General features: G+C 38.6%; 1 pseudogene; it reads right to left on the bottom strand.

The window, feature by feature from the left end:
• Window positions 1-277: 277 nt before the first annotated feature.
• Window positions 278-3,150, bottom strand: LOC137764659 (PRAME family member 27-like; annotated as a pseudogene).
• Window positions 3,151-15,343: the final 12,193 nt, after the last annotated feature.

The following is a 15,343-nucleotide window of genomic DNA, read 5'->3' as shown; positions in this document are numbered from 1 at the left end:
AACGATAACTCCAACATGTAGGTCTCAACCCCATGTCCGCCTCCAAAAATTTAGGTTCATATTTGACTGTAAAAACACATATTCCCAAAAGTTCCATCACCTCCCAGGGTCTACATTTCCTGTGCAATCCTGCACCCAACCTGGATCACCATTCCTTTTCCCATTCACACTGAGCATGTATCAGAAACCTTGAGTGTGTTTTCCCTTCATAATGTACCTATGTCCTAGATTTCAGTTTCCATGTGCCCAGAAGAAAGCTTTTGATAGAGGCAGCCAACTAGACATGAGTATTACAGCAGTATATAATGGGCGCCATGTGATAGCATATGTCATCATCATAGTGAGGACAGGGGCTGAGGCTAAGCCAGATGGTCCTGGGCTGTGATAAGTCTCTCAGAATCTCAAACAGCTTAGCTCCAAGCTGGGCAAGTCTCCCTTCGAGCAGAATACCCTGAGTGCTATAACTCTCCTGAGGGGCAAGATACAGCTCTTGACTTAAACAGGGCAGCCCAGTTGTGTGTAGCAGCAACTTCTCCATGACAGCCATGGAAAGGAGGTTCCCACACAGGCTGAAGGACCTGAGCTGGGAACAGTGGCTCAGGGCAGGCAGGATTGCCTCAAATTGGAAGTCCATGATCCCACACTAATCTAAGTCCAATCCTGGAGCATGGTTGCAACTTTCTCCAGCAGAACTTGTAGAAGCTCAGGACTAAAGTTGGTCAGAGTGACACCACTCAGATCCAGGCCTTTTAGCTGACTGATGTTTGGGCATATGGACAGATGGGTCAAATCTGATTCTGTAAGCCTTCAGTTAGTTTTTGAGAGGTTGTCCAAGGTGGTCCTCAGGTACCTGGGGAGAAACCAAACAATTAGTTCTTGGAAACTCAGGTGCCAAGCGAGCTCCAGGTGAGAGACAAATGATTTCTACAGGGCCAAGGTTAATCTGACCATCTGATGAGGGTCAATACACTCATTGCCCAGTCTCATTCTAGGCTGAGTCCTGGTGACTGAGTCACTTCACAGAATCTTGAAAATTCTCTTTTCCATCATCAAGCTGAGTACAACATATTCCACCTCCTTATGAGGATGAACAAAGATAATGGAATGTACTAGAACAAGCTAAGAGGAGAGCCTGAGAGAGTCTCAATCAAGTGTGGACATCACTGAATTTTGGTATCAGGAGATGAGATAAAAAATGATTTCGACTCAGACTCCTTCAGTCCTTGCTTGGGCTCCAGATGCCTATATCCCTGGCCAGGTGAGGCTCTAGGGAGACATGCATAAAGAACAAACATGCACAAGGTCCCACAACATCCATTGGGGTTGCCAGTCTGCAGGGACTCACTTATTTCCCTGCATGATCTACAAACCTTCTATCACTGTTTATTGTCCTTTGGGCTCTGCTCCATTACCATCATCTCCAGAATCATGCTTTTCCCATATATTAATTACCTTATCTGGCACAACAACTATTACAGACTAGGAATTTAAGACAGGCTCATTGTGGTCACAAACCTTGTGAGCATAGAGGTTTTCTTCAGAAATGCTCTGGTCTGATGTGGTTTCCCCACTTCAATGTCCTCTTTACTTACCTATTTTTTTAAGTCATTCGAACATAGACACCTCTTCCAAAGGAAGAAATCACAAACCCTCTATTTCTAGATCCAAACATCAGAGTCTATAATCTGTACCTCTCTAGCAGGATGTCCCTTTCAGGAGCCACTGTACCAGTTTAGCCCCTACCTTGTTTGGTATGGCTGTGGGATACCACCACTCAGGATAGAGCAGCAATGGAGGCAGTTTGGGTGACATTCTAGTGTTGTGTTCACTAGTACTTGGCCACTGGTGCACTCTCACCTGAGCATCTGGTCCAGGCAGCCTTCAAGGAGGGAGGGAGATTCCAGATAAAGATCCCAGAGGTGGTGCAGCCTGAGAAACTGAGAGGTAATTTGGACAAGTTAATGCTGTTTCTGCTCCTTAAAGCCAGACATGTGGATGTGGGAGAGAATGAGTCTCTGCAAATTACTCATCTGGCCCAAGAAAGGAGCAAACATGGCCAGGGTGGACAGATGCCAAGGGCAGTTTACTTGCACCTCCTGGATACAGTCCAGGTGCACCATATTCAGGACCTTCACAATATTTTCACGGGCATTGCAATGAACTTCAGCTTCTTACAGCACAGGTGTATGGAAACTTTTCTCTGCTCCACCCATCAGATGAGGTAGGTGAAGAAGTTAACCAGGGTCCTTTTCTTTGCAAAAGTTTATGAATACCTTCAAGGGATCCAAAGGCTGCTTTGTCCTCAAACTGTGCTCAGCCATTGGTGCTATTCCTGAGTTTCAGCATCCATGAGTGTTGGCTCCAGGCCACATGCTCCAGAAGGTCTGGCCAGTATCCTGTAAATCCTGCACCTGAAATTTGCACTTCTTATGGGGAAAAAGGAGATTGGTGGGGATGCATTAAAATCAACACAGAATGAAGCAACAGCCCCAAAATGTGACAACAGACTGCCCATCTATACTGTAACTTCAGACTCCTGACATCACCTGCTGCCTTGTCTTCTTTCCTCTCCACCTCACTTTCCTCCATCTCCCTTTCCCCACCCCTCCTTTCTGATTCTCCACTTCTGGTAACTTTAAGCATCACTGAGAGGAGGTGGGGCATGTTTTTTTTCAGGTTCCCCTGCATCGTAAGCACTCATAAGCTTTGGAAGGCATTTCCCATAGTGAGCCACGTCCTCTGAGCTTCTTCATTGCCATCTTCAGAATCCTCTGGTCCATCCCTTTTCCATCCACTTTCCCTCACCCCAGCTGTCTCCTCCAGGATGCCCAGGATTTTACCAGGCTACGCAAGTCTGACTAACCTGGGGCAAAGCTTCTGAGCAAAAAGGATATCAAGTGCTTCCAGTTCTGCTTGTAGGGGCCCTACATGAGGCATGTCTATCAGGTTCCCCAGAGGCAGGTGGACAAAAGGCCAGGCTAGCACCATGGCCTTCAGGGTTTCAATGCATCTCGCTTCAAAGACCTCCATGAAGAGTGGTGAGAAGAGCTCCGTGGGTGGATCCTCCAGACCAGAAAAGGCTGAGGCCTCTTCCCTCAGCAGGTTCATTCCTGCCAGCTCCAGGAGTCTGGGAGGGGCCCAGACACTCATCCTAACTCTGCTCCAAAAGGAATGTTGTGGATACTGCCAGGGAACAAGGCATCCATTTCAGGCCAAGAATGAGTACACCTTAGACTATCTCCCAACCCTTCAGAGGAATATACTCAGGGCCAAGGTCACTGCTCTGGCAGGGGTGGAAGTGTCTCACTTAGCCCATATTACACTCTGGGCTCAGTGGTCACAAAGCTATAACTCTTTCCCTACTGGACTCAGAACAAGCATCTCACAAGTACCAAGGAGGAGGAAAGGTAACCACTAACCCATTCAGTTCCATCCACTGCTTTGCTTAATTCATGTCCCACTGGGAAGTGGGTACCAGGGAGCCTGAAAGCTGACTCCAATTTTTATTTGGGGAAGACCTTCAGACCACTACTTAGAGCCCTAAATCTATGGGAAGAGGAGTGTCATGTGGACCAACACAGCCTACATTCTCAGATACCCAGTTAACCTAGCTGGTAAAGATGAAAGCCATTTGTGCACACAATACATATTTTAAATTTCAAGAAATAAAATTCAAAACATATATTTTCATTAAAAATATCTTCTTGGTTAAGACATTTAAAAATGATATAAGCCACAGGACAAATCCAAATGTTTGGGATTCAGGCAAAATTACACTGAAAGGCAAAAATAAAAACTGAAATCTGTTCATCTGAAAGAAATGATTTAAAAAAAACTCTCCCTGCCATCCAGAGATATATGCCATGTTTCAAGATTAGCTATCCATGGGTATGAACAGGGTGTTCTTACTTGAGTTTGGTTAAGTTACTGGCCTGATGCTGTTGGAGGGGTGCTGAGACCTCAGACACTGTGGAGAACCCAGCCGGTGACTCCAGAACCAGAAAATTTTGCATCCCTTCTTCAGAGGCTGAGACTTTTATAGACCTTTCATAACCTCTGAGCACATTAATTTTCCGTGTGTAAAGGGGGGACACCCATACCTATCTGAGGGTCCACTGATAACATTAGTTGTTAAGAAACTTTGTGCTAAGGTTGAAATGTCCCATCTCCTCCCTTTTTTCCTGTCCTTTCTCCATTTTCTTTCTCGTTTTACTATGCTGTTTGCCCTTGCATTCCCAAATCTGTCCTGATCTTCCCCTTCCTTTGTGAGCAGGAGATCAGCTGAGGAGAGGTTGGCTAAGTCAGGGAGGTCCATTATTTTGCAAATAATGTGTTACTCCTTCCCCAGATCTGCTACTCACCACAGAAAGTGATAACACCCCTCCCTGTTAAAACTAGGATACTAAACAGCCCCAGCCCCAGTGATAATTAAATGTGGCTGATTGCAATGTGAAGAACCCCCTTTATGGCTCATGTGTCCATTCGAGTCTCAAAAAATAATATGCCCAGATTAGATACTATAAATTGTCATGGAACCACTTAATGTTTATATCATAAAGGATCTGAATGATAATCTGATCCAAGTATCTCATTTTACAGATGAGAAAACTGAGGCCCAGAAAGGTGAAGAGGTTTGCCCCACATGGCAGATCTGTTAGAGATATGGCTGAGATCAAAATCCTGATGGAGATTAAGTATTTATTTAATACTTAATAAATACTTAAATATTTATTCAATACTTAGCACTTAATAAATATGTAAGTATTTATTCCATAACCTTGGGAACATGAACTTTCTAGAAACCCCTGTTCCCTACTTCTGTTTCCTTCTTGTTTAAGTGATGATTGCTCTAAGCATCACATTTTAGCCTCTCTAAAGCTGGGTCATTTTCTGTGAGCTGGTGGCTAGTAGCAGCATCTCCCTCCCTCTTTTCTGCCCTCCCTGCCCCCACTCATGGGCTCAAGTGTCAGACAATTTGCCATAGAATCTAGACAAATAGAAGGCTTACCTTAACTGGACCTTCTTATTCTGACAGTGTCCAAGTCCTAATAGATGGATCCAAGTTTTGCTAATGTGGTGTGTGTATTATCCATCCCTTTCCCTGTATAGTGGCTTTCTATCTTTAATAAGAAAATCATAATTACCCACCTGCTTACTAGTAATTAATTATTAGTAACTAATAATTACCCATCTGAAGCTATTATTGTACAGATTAAATAGAATAAATATGGAAGGACATTGAAAGTTCTCTAACACTGAGGAGTTTGTTTTTAAAATTCATGCATTAATTTCTGCAGATCCTTCAGTCAAATCAATCTATAATGCACATCATTATATTTTTGAAGCAGGGACAAATCAGGGCTCCCTTAACTATCTCTATTTCTTTTTCTGCAAAGGATAAAATGATACTTTTTACCATAATTTGATGGAACAAATTAAGTCAGATGGAGTAAGAAATGTATGGAAATTAGTTCACACACTGCTAGTAAACAACAACTTAGTTTTTTCTCCCTTCTTGGATTAAACAGTGAAAACTCCCTAAGAAGAAAGCCATCACTTTGCTATCGCTGTTCTGAGCAATTTCAGTTGTGTTTCTAATGGCATTTTATGAGAGTTGGTGGATGAGAGGACTTAAGACCTGTAAAAAGTTCAGTTTGAACTCAAATATGGCCTAGACATGGCTCTCACATTAATGACAAAGTATCTTCTGAGGGATTGCATTAACTCACTGAACATCCCATGGAGGCAACTAGAATGTCCAGCTAAATAAACAGCTTTCTATTTTTGCCTGTTCAAAGATGAATAAATGCCTCAGAAGATAGTGAGACTTTATCACCCTCTACCTTCAGATGGCACAGCGAAGAGGAGTGTCCTTTGTTGGCTGGGATTGCACCTGGAGATCTTTAATAACCCTCCTGGTGCTAAGACACTATGCTTCAGGGTAAGGTTCTGCTAAGACTTACTGACCATCATGGAGGCACCAAATACCTGTGAATGCATTTTTCATTTGCTTACTTATTCGTTCAGTTTTTTGTAAAATTATTCTGTGTACCAGGCCCTGGTCTAGGCAGTAGAGATAGAGGATGAGCGAAATATATTTCTTTCCCTTGATGAGCTAATAGTCTAATGAGAGACATGCTCAGGTGCATATAAAAAGCAGTAAAATATGACTCATGTCATATTAGAAGACTGTACAAGTTATAAAGAAATTCACATGACTCAGGTAATCAGCACTTGCTGTTTTTGGTTTAGCATCTTATTTTGTTAGTTTGGCCTGATACCTTTGGTTTTGAACATCCTTAAGCAGCCACTATCTTTGTCTGAACTGTCTCTGAATATCTGTTTTGCAAGTTACAATCAAGGGTGTGTAGAGTGTAGGCCACTGCAAAGTTAGAGAAGCAGTCCAAGACTGCACTCACTTCTGACACCAAATGCAAGTTCAATGGATTCCCCAAATCACCTGATAATTCACTGGAAGGACTCACAGAATCCACGAAAGCTGTTAAAAATCATGGTTATCATTTTATTACATGGTTTATTACAAGGAAAGGATACAGATTTAAATCAGCCAAGAGAGGAAGCTCCTAGGACAGAATCTAGAAGAGTTACCAAATATGGGGCTGCCACTGTCTTCACTCCATAGAATCATAAATGTATTACACTCCCAGCGGTGATGAATGACACTTTCTAACACATTCTATAAGGCCAGCATTACCCTAATACCCAAAGCAGGCAATTAATTTATAAGAAAAGAAAAATACAGACAAATATAAACATATGCAAAAATCCACAAAATATTAGAGAATCAAATCCAACAATGAATAAAAGAATTATACATTATAGTCAAGTGGGATTTATTTCAAGTATGCAAGGCTGGTTCGACATTCAAACATCAATTAATGCAATCCAACATGTCAATGGGAAAAAGAAGAAAATCGTATGATCATATTAATTGATGTAAAAAAGACATTTGACAAAATGCAACATCCATTTATTATAAAAATGTTAGCAAACTAGAACTAGAGGGTAACTTTCTCAAATTGATAAAGAACATCTACAAACACTGACAACACCAAATGCTGGTGAGGATGTGGAGCAAAAGGAAATCTCATTCAGACATTTTGATGGTTGTTTAAAAAACTAAACATACTCTTACCATATGATCCAGCAATCTTGCCCTGAAATATTTACTCAAATGAATTGAAAACATGTCCACACAAAACCCCGTCACAAATGTTCATAGCACCTTTACTCAGAATTGCCAAAAATTAGAACTGAGATGTCCTACAAAGGGTGAATAGATAAATTGCGGCACATCCATAGCATGGTATATTAATAGGTACTAAAAAGAAACAAGCTATCAAGACACAAAAGACTTGGAGGAACCTTAAAAGCATACTGCTTAGTGAAAGAAGCCAGTCTGTAAAGGCCACATACTGTGTAATTCCAGCTATATGACATTCTGGAAAAGATAATACTATGGAGACAGTAAAAAGATCAGTCTTTGTCAGGAGTTCAGGGGAGGGAGAGAAGGGTGAATAGGTGGAGTGGAGGTGATATTTAGGATGATGAACTATTCTTTATGATATTCTATATGATGCTGTGATGGTGGATTCATATTGCTACATATTTGTCAAAACCATAGAACTTTCTGTACAACAGGGTGAACTCTAATGTAACCTATGCAGTTTAATCAGTAGCAATAAATTAACATTAGTTCATTGATGGTAAAAAAAATGCACCATAGTAATGCAAGATGTTAATAACAGTAGAAACATGGGAGAAAGTAGGTATATGGGGATCCTCTGTAATATCTGCTGAGTTTTTGTAAACTTAAAACTTCTCTAAAAAATAAAGTATATCAGTTTTTAAAAATTAGAGGTTGAAACTGTTGGTCTCATTTTTTGCACAAATTGAAATTTTGTTTTGTTTTGTTTAGCAAGCAGATGCTTTTTGCATTGTTTGGTTGGTTTTCCTTGGAAGTGTCATGGTGTAGAAGTGGACATTTGTAATGTGTTTAGAAAAGGGCATTTTACAGAATTTGTAATGATTTGGAATATGCATTCACTGACATTCATAATGAAGTCATCATTAGAAAGAACCCAAAGCAGCCATAGCAAGTATCATTGCCATTTGGCCAACAAGCATAATGATAAATGCCATTAAGACCACAAAGATAACGCTAAACCTCTGTCCACAATGGCTCAGACAACATTATAGATACTGTATTATATTTACATAAAGCAATAACAGGGTCACCACTCTAGGGTGTTTTTAAAATTTTTTAAAAACTAAATCTACAAACATGCCACATACTTTTTATTATTAGAACTGAATATTTTATAATTCAGATATGATCAAGTATTAAACAGGAGAGCTGTAATCTTAGACTGTGCATAGTATATAATATTTTAATGTTATTTCTGATGATCTTTAAAAACTGGCCATGAGAATTGAGTATATTAAACCAGGTTTACTTTCAAAGCCTAAACTTTAACTTCTTCTCAAAAATCTGTTAAATAAAATCTTTAGTTTAATCCAAACATAGACTCTATAAAGGTATTACTGTCTATAAAATTGTGAATGGCAGTAAGTGAAGAAATCAAATTTGCTTCTATGAAAGAAGCAAAAAGCCACAGAAAAATACACTCAATAAAGATTTAATGAATACCTGCAATTTGAAAAGAATCATTTTAAAAGTTGTTTGGAGTCCAATATTTATTAGGTAGAGTTAATGTCAACATTATATATTATATAAGTCATTCATCAAACACTCAAACTGGACTCCTAATAGGTACCAGACATTGAGACTGGTGCTGGGAAATTAACAATAGCAATAATGACAATAATAGTAATGATGCAGTTACCATTTATTGAGAGCTTTCTATGTGTCAGACACTGCACAAATATTATCCATCTTGTTTTATCCCATTCTTTTAGTGAAAGACCAGAAGGTTGTAGAAATTAAGTATCTAATACAAATGGTCAGATCTACTTGTAGAGCAGGTAACTAAATTATCATCTGTTTCCATCAAAAGATGCTCAACTGTATCATATTACTTCTCTTACAAAGACATAGGAAGCTAAGCATGCTTTCCTTGAAAGATGACAGGTCATACAGGTGATGTTGATATATAAATAGTTATAAAATGATGCAGTAATTGCTATGATGCAGAAATATCTGTAACATAATATGCAGCAAAAAAATGGAGCTTCTAACTGCCTCATGGGGTCCATTCACAGAGGAGATGACAGTCATCTTGAGTTGAAGGATGAGTCAAGAGAAGAGGCAAAGTATCATATTATTGCATGAAGGAAGTGAATAAGGTTTAGTGAGGCTTTTTCACAGAGTGAATTTGTGGAACTGACCAGCAACTCTGCTAGAGGAACAAATAGGCTGAGATCATGAGGAGGAGCAGGTATGCCTTACTGAGAAGGTCACAATTGAGTCTGTAAGCATTGGGGAGAAATTGACACAGAGCAGTGAACCAATTAAACTCGCATTGGAAAATGAGCACCTTAGAAGGGGTGAGGGCAATGAGTAAGAACAGGGCATGGCCAGAAACAGGGAAACCAGCTGCAATATTCAGGAAGGAAATGATGCAGATGAAGTCAAGAGACCTGTTGAAAATATATGCCCCATGGTACCCACCTGAGTAACCAAGTAGAGAGTGATATCACTGAGTCTTGGGAATACTGGAAATGGAAGAAGTTTTGGGAGTGGTATGGTTATGGTGAGTTTTAAACATGCTGAATTTTAGGTGGTAAGGTACCTGTACATATAGATCAAGTCCAGAAATGATCAGAAATCCATGGATGTCTGCAAAAGAGAAAAGGATCTGTGGCATTATAAGCAATATAGGTAGTAAAAAGTATCTGGCTTCTGTTGAAATGACCCAGAGTGAGTGGAAAATAAGAAGAATGTAAATCAAATGTCATGTGAAGACCCTGACTTTTAAAGGGGAAGGAAATTATGGTAAACACATGGAGCACAATGATGAGCTAAGATTGGGGAAATGCTGTCATGGAAGCTGAGTGTTTCAGACCAGCTCAGTAAAAAGACAAAACTGAGCCCTCGTTACATGCCTGCTCTCTGCTGGGGAATGGACACATGACGATGATGAAGACGTGGTTTCCGTCCTCAAGGAGTTCACAGTATAGTGAAGGGGAGAAAATTAAGTAGGAAAGCGACTGAAAGGAATCTTTGATTTGGCCGTTAGGTGGTTGTCATTGCAGCTTGGGGATGATGGTGAGGGAAGTAGGCAGAGAAGTAAATGTGGGAGCTGTCAATGAGCTCAGATGGGGGACATTATTTTCTAAAAAAAAAAATCTGATTTGTTTTCCACCTATAATTTCAGAATTGGAATTGAATTCTTGTCAACATTGTGAGATAAGAGTTAGCTCCTTATTTTTTTCCTTTATGCAAACCCAAATGTCCCTATTAAAAAGACTACTATACCTTCATGCCTGTGCAATATCATCTGTGTCACAGAGAAAGTGTTCAGAAGCACATGCTCTATTTCCATACTATGTTCTATTCTACTGGTGTATTGATCCATCCTTGCATGAAGACCATACTGTTTTGGTTATTATAGTTTTATCGTGAGACTTGACAATCTAGATGAAATCCTGCTACCTTATTTTTTCTAAATGTGTTTTGAATATTCTTCACCCTCTGAATATCCATAAACATTATAGAATCCACTTGACAAATTCCCCTAAATAATTGGAATTATGTTAGTATTCCTTGAATCTACACATCATTTTGTGGAGAATTGACAAATTACAGTATTATTTTTTTAATGCATGATAGATGTATGTTTATCTATTTATTCAAGTATTCTTTAATTTCTCTTAGCTACATTTCATAGTTTTCCATATAAAGCTCTTGCATTTGTTAGACTTCTCCCTTGATATTTTGTATTTTTGTTGCTTTTGAAATTAAATTTTTAAAATTTCTCTTTCAGTTTCTTGCTGGTATATAGACATAAAATTCATTTGGATATATTGACCTTTAATCAAGCAATTAAGGAAAAAACTAATTTGTTAATTCTAATAAACTGTACATTCTTTTGGATTTTTTATATAACAATCATCATCTATAAATAACAGTAGTGTTTTTCTGGGGTTTAAATTTTGTAAATTTGGTTTTCTATATAGATATAGAGATGGATATAGAACTTTCTCTGCATTCCTTAAGACCGCCAGTAGACTGTTGAATAATAGTGATGACAGTAAGCAAACTTTTCTTGTCGCCAATAACAGAGGCAATGTATGTACTGTTTCATCTTTAAATAAAATGTTTTTTTGACATATGTAGAGGATTAAACTTTACTAACATATTTTATCACTGCCTGTGTTCACCACTGTTTATTGTATTCCCTGTTACTGTAGCTTTGCCTATTTTCCTGGGATTCTGTCAGTTACTAGGTATATGTAATTTTAAATTGTTATATTTTCCTTTTGAATTGAAACTTCTGTCTTTATTGTCTTCTTTTTATCTTTAGGAATACTTTTTACCTTAGAATGGACTTCGATATTAATAAAGTTATTTTGGGGTAGAATTTATATACTATATCTTTTTCCAGACTTTTACTTTTAATCCCTGTATTCTATTATTTAGATATATTTCTTACAAAAACTGTTTTTTGAATGGAAGCACTTAGCTCATTTTCATCTGATGTAATTACTGACCTATTTGAGATTAAATCTTTGTTTACTATGCATTTTCTATTTATTCATTTCTTTTGTTTCTTACCTCTTTTTGAATTGATTTAGTTTTTCAAAACTTTCCTTTGTTAGTTTTGAAGTTATAAATATTTTTTCTATTATTTTTGTGGTTACCCTACTTTAGCAAAGTCTAATGTTAATTAGTACTTATATCTTTTTTCAAGAAAGAGCAAGGACCCCACGTACCTCTTCCTGACTTCTAGGTTTTTATTGTTGAGTATTCAAATTACACAGATACAACAAAAATATATATGTAATTTATATAAATATGAGTAATGAAATTTACAAATATATATATTAAAATTTATTATGTATTGCCATTGTTTTATACATTTTTATTTATTTGGAACTGCCCACATATTTATTAATTTTGTTATTTTTAATTTTTTCCTGCTTCTCCATCCTGTTATCCAGGATTTTCTCTCTCTTTTTTTTCTATTTATATATGTATGTATGTATGTATGTATGTATGTATGTATGTATGTATTGGCTGAACCATGCAGCTTGCAGGATCTTAGTTCCCCTACCAGGGATTGAACCTGGGCCCACATCAAAGAAAGAATCGAGTCCTAACCACTGGACCGCCAGGGAACTCCACACCCATTCTTTTTAATAAGTATCTTTCATTATTATTCTTTAGCTTGACATGTTAATGAAAAATCTCAGGTTTTATATTCCTATAAATGTTTTAATTTTATCTTTTTTAGAAGATTATCTTTGCCTTGTACACAATTTTTATACACGTCACTATACCCTTTCAGCACATTGAAGCTCTTTCTACTGTGACCCAGTTAAGAAATTGGATATCAATTTATTTCTTCTTTGATGCAATTTTTTTTTCTTTCCTCTTTGTATCTCCTCCTGATGACTTTCAGGTTGTTTCTTTTTCTTTTTCTTTTTCTTTTTTGTGATTTTGTTATAATCAGTGTAGATGTGGAATTCTTTTTTTTTTCTGTCATGTTCACAATCTAACAAGCTTATTGTGTCTGTGGAGTATTCATTCATCAGTTTTAAAGTTCTCAGTCATATCAATCCAAATATTGCTTCTGCCCACTTCTCTCTTTAACTATGGTGATTCTAATTAAATGCATTTAGAATTTTTAAATTATATTTTGATGGTCTTTCCTTCTCTCTCTGTGTATGTCTCTATTTTCCTCAAAACTTTGGCTCTTCAGACTTTATCATGAATTTCTTTTCTGGTATTTACTCTGTTCACTAATTTTTTCATTATCTCTTTCTAAGGTGAGCACTTTCAAACACATTCATTAAGGTCTTAATGTTATTTCCTTTTCATTTTAGAATTTTTGTTTGGTTTTTTTTCAAAAATTGCTTTGTTCTTTTTAAAGATATGTTTCACTTCTCTGCCAGAATATTTAAATGTGTGTTTTATCTCCCTGAAACTTCTAGTAAGTTTAATTATATAAAGCTAATGTCCAGAGCTCAGCTGAGCTGGGAGAGAGAGCTGAACTGCTAGGTGTCAGAGTAGCCAATTACCACAAGAAGCCAAAAGTGAAAGAGTTAAGCTTTTAATCATACACTGTGATGGTGTGATCAATAGTACAGAACTGGAGAAAATGCCAGCTCCCTCTATTTCATTTCCCCCATAGAACAGCACACTTTTTGAGGGTCATGTGGGTCAGCACAGACATGGGGATCATCTCACTGTGCAGGGGGCCCCAAGCAAAATAGCCCAGCAGTTTTATAGACACTAGGGTCAGGGAGAGGCTGAGGTGGAAGGGCTAGGAGTGACAAAATACCAGGTACTGACTCAGAGTCAGAAAAAATGTCTTCGAGCTCTCCCCTTTCTTCCCCCATAGGGAAGCCTCAGGAGAAATGCCTGAGGAAGACCTCTGCTCAAGGTCTCAGAGAAAGAGGCCAAGGAATGGAGATGTCAGGGCTGGGAATGAAAACAGGGGAAGAGCATGTCTGGCCAGAGGGTTCTGAGTCCTCGACTACAACTCCCTTCAGAGACTGTAGTGCATCAAAAACAAGTGCATCTGGTGGGAGGGCAGCTTCCGCCATGAAGCCTGTTAGGTAAAAGCCTATGTGCTTACCTGTGGCGAGGCCTAAACCATCCCGCATGGAGCATTAGGCCATTCTGGCTGTTATAACAGAATATCCCAGACTGGTTGTTTTAAACAACAAACATTCATTTTTCACAGCTCTGGAGGCTGGAAGTCCAAGATCAAGGTGCTGACAATTCAGTTCCTAGTGAGAGCTGCTTCCTGGTTCATTGACAGTCATCTTCTCACTCTGTCCTCACATGGCAGAGAGAGAGCTCTGGTCTCTTCCTCTTCCTCCTCTTCTTCACTAATTCCTTCATGGGGGCTCCACCCTCATGACCTCATGTAAACCTAATTACCTCTCAAAGTTTCCATTTTCACATACCTTCACATTGTGGGTTAGGGCTTCAATATAAGAACTTGGGGGAAACATCAATATTCAGTCCAGGATCTGGACCCCTTGGGAGGTGCTTAGAAATTCCAATATCTGAGCCATTGTTTGTCTGGTTCCATTATTTGTTGCTTCTTCTGGTCTTTTTGTTGTCAAGTCTCCTCATTAGCCTAATTATCTTTGATTATAAGCTATATAACTTTTTGAAAAATTGTAGAGATAATTTGAGGTAAAAAAAAAATACTTTCATTCAGTCCTTTAGGAGGCACCATCAATGTGGAATCTCCTTAATCCAAGTTTCAGGACTGAGATTATTGTAGGACAACAAGATAGTTCAAAGTTGAGTTTCAGTATTCACAAGGGATTAATTATTTCAGGTAACTGTTCGTCATCAAACTCCAAACTGCTGGTACAGGAACTACCAAAATTCCAGCCTTAATGGAACTAGATTCAAACACTTGTCCCACTCACCTTGTGCACCTGTCAGAATTGAAGGTCAGCCTCTTCTAGATGTGCAAATGGCCATAAGTCCCAGGCAGGAGCAGGGGATGTAAGGGAACTTTCTATCCTCTCTGCTCCATTTTGTTCTGAACCCTAATCTGCTCTAAAATAGAATTCAGTCTCTTTAAATACAAACAAACAAGCGAACATAATTTCTGGTTCACCTTGATTCTGAAAATGTGACTTCAGCTCCCATGTAGCAAAATGTCAGGTTCAGTTCTCTGGATATCTATTCTGCCTGAGATCTTGGCCTAATCATTTAAAAAAATGGAATTGGATGAGCAGATGAGCTTTTGATCTGGGGAGGGGGAGGGAGAAGGAGAGAGAGAAAGAGATCTTACTTTGCATGGTTCCAGTGTGCACACATTTCAATGACTATGGCTTAGTGAAATTGTATCAAGAGCCTAATCACATGTTTCAAATGTCAGTTTCCACAGTTTATGAACTGTAACTGCATGAAGTACAAAGTTTGCTGCTGCCTGTTCAGTCTGCAGTGACTCCACAACTAACAAACATGCATGCATTGTGTCTAGTGACCAATCCGCTTTCAGAGCCTGTCAGAGATTGCTTGGTGTGTATCTGTTTTCCAGGTCACACACAGTGTGTAGTTGTGTTGCCCTCCCATTTCCCCCATCCATGGCTCCTGCAACTCAATCCCTTCAAGGAAACTTCTTTGGTGACTACTTTGCAGTGCATGATCAAAGCTGAACTCTCTTTG

Source organism: Eschrichtius robustus, chromosome 5, assembly GCF_028021215.1.
Source record: "Eschrichtius robustus isolate mEscRob2 chromosome 5, mEscRob2.pri, whole genome shotgun sequence".
Lineage (NCBI taxonomy): Eukaryota > Metazoa > Chordata > Mammalia > Artiodactyla > Eschrichtiidae > Eschrichtius > Eschrichtius robustus.
The sequence above is the reverse complement of the archived record's forward strand: the minus strand, read 5'-3'. Positions and strand labels throughout refer to the sequence as shown.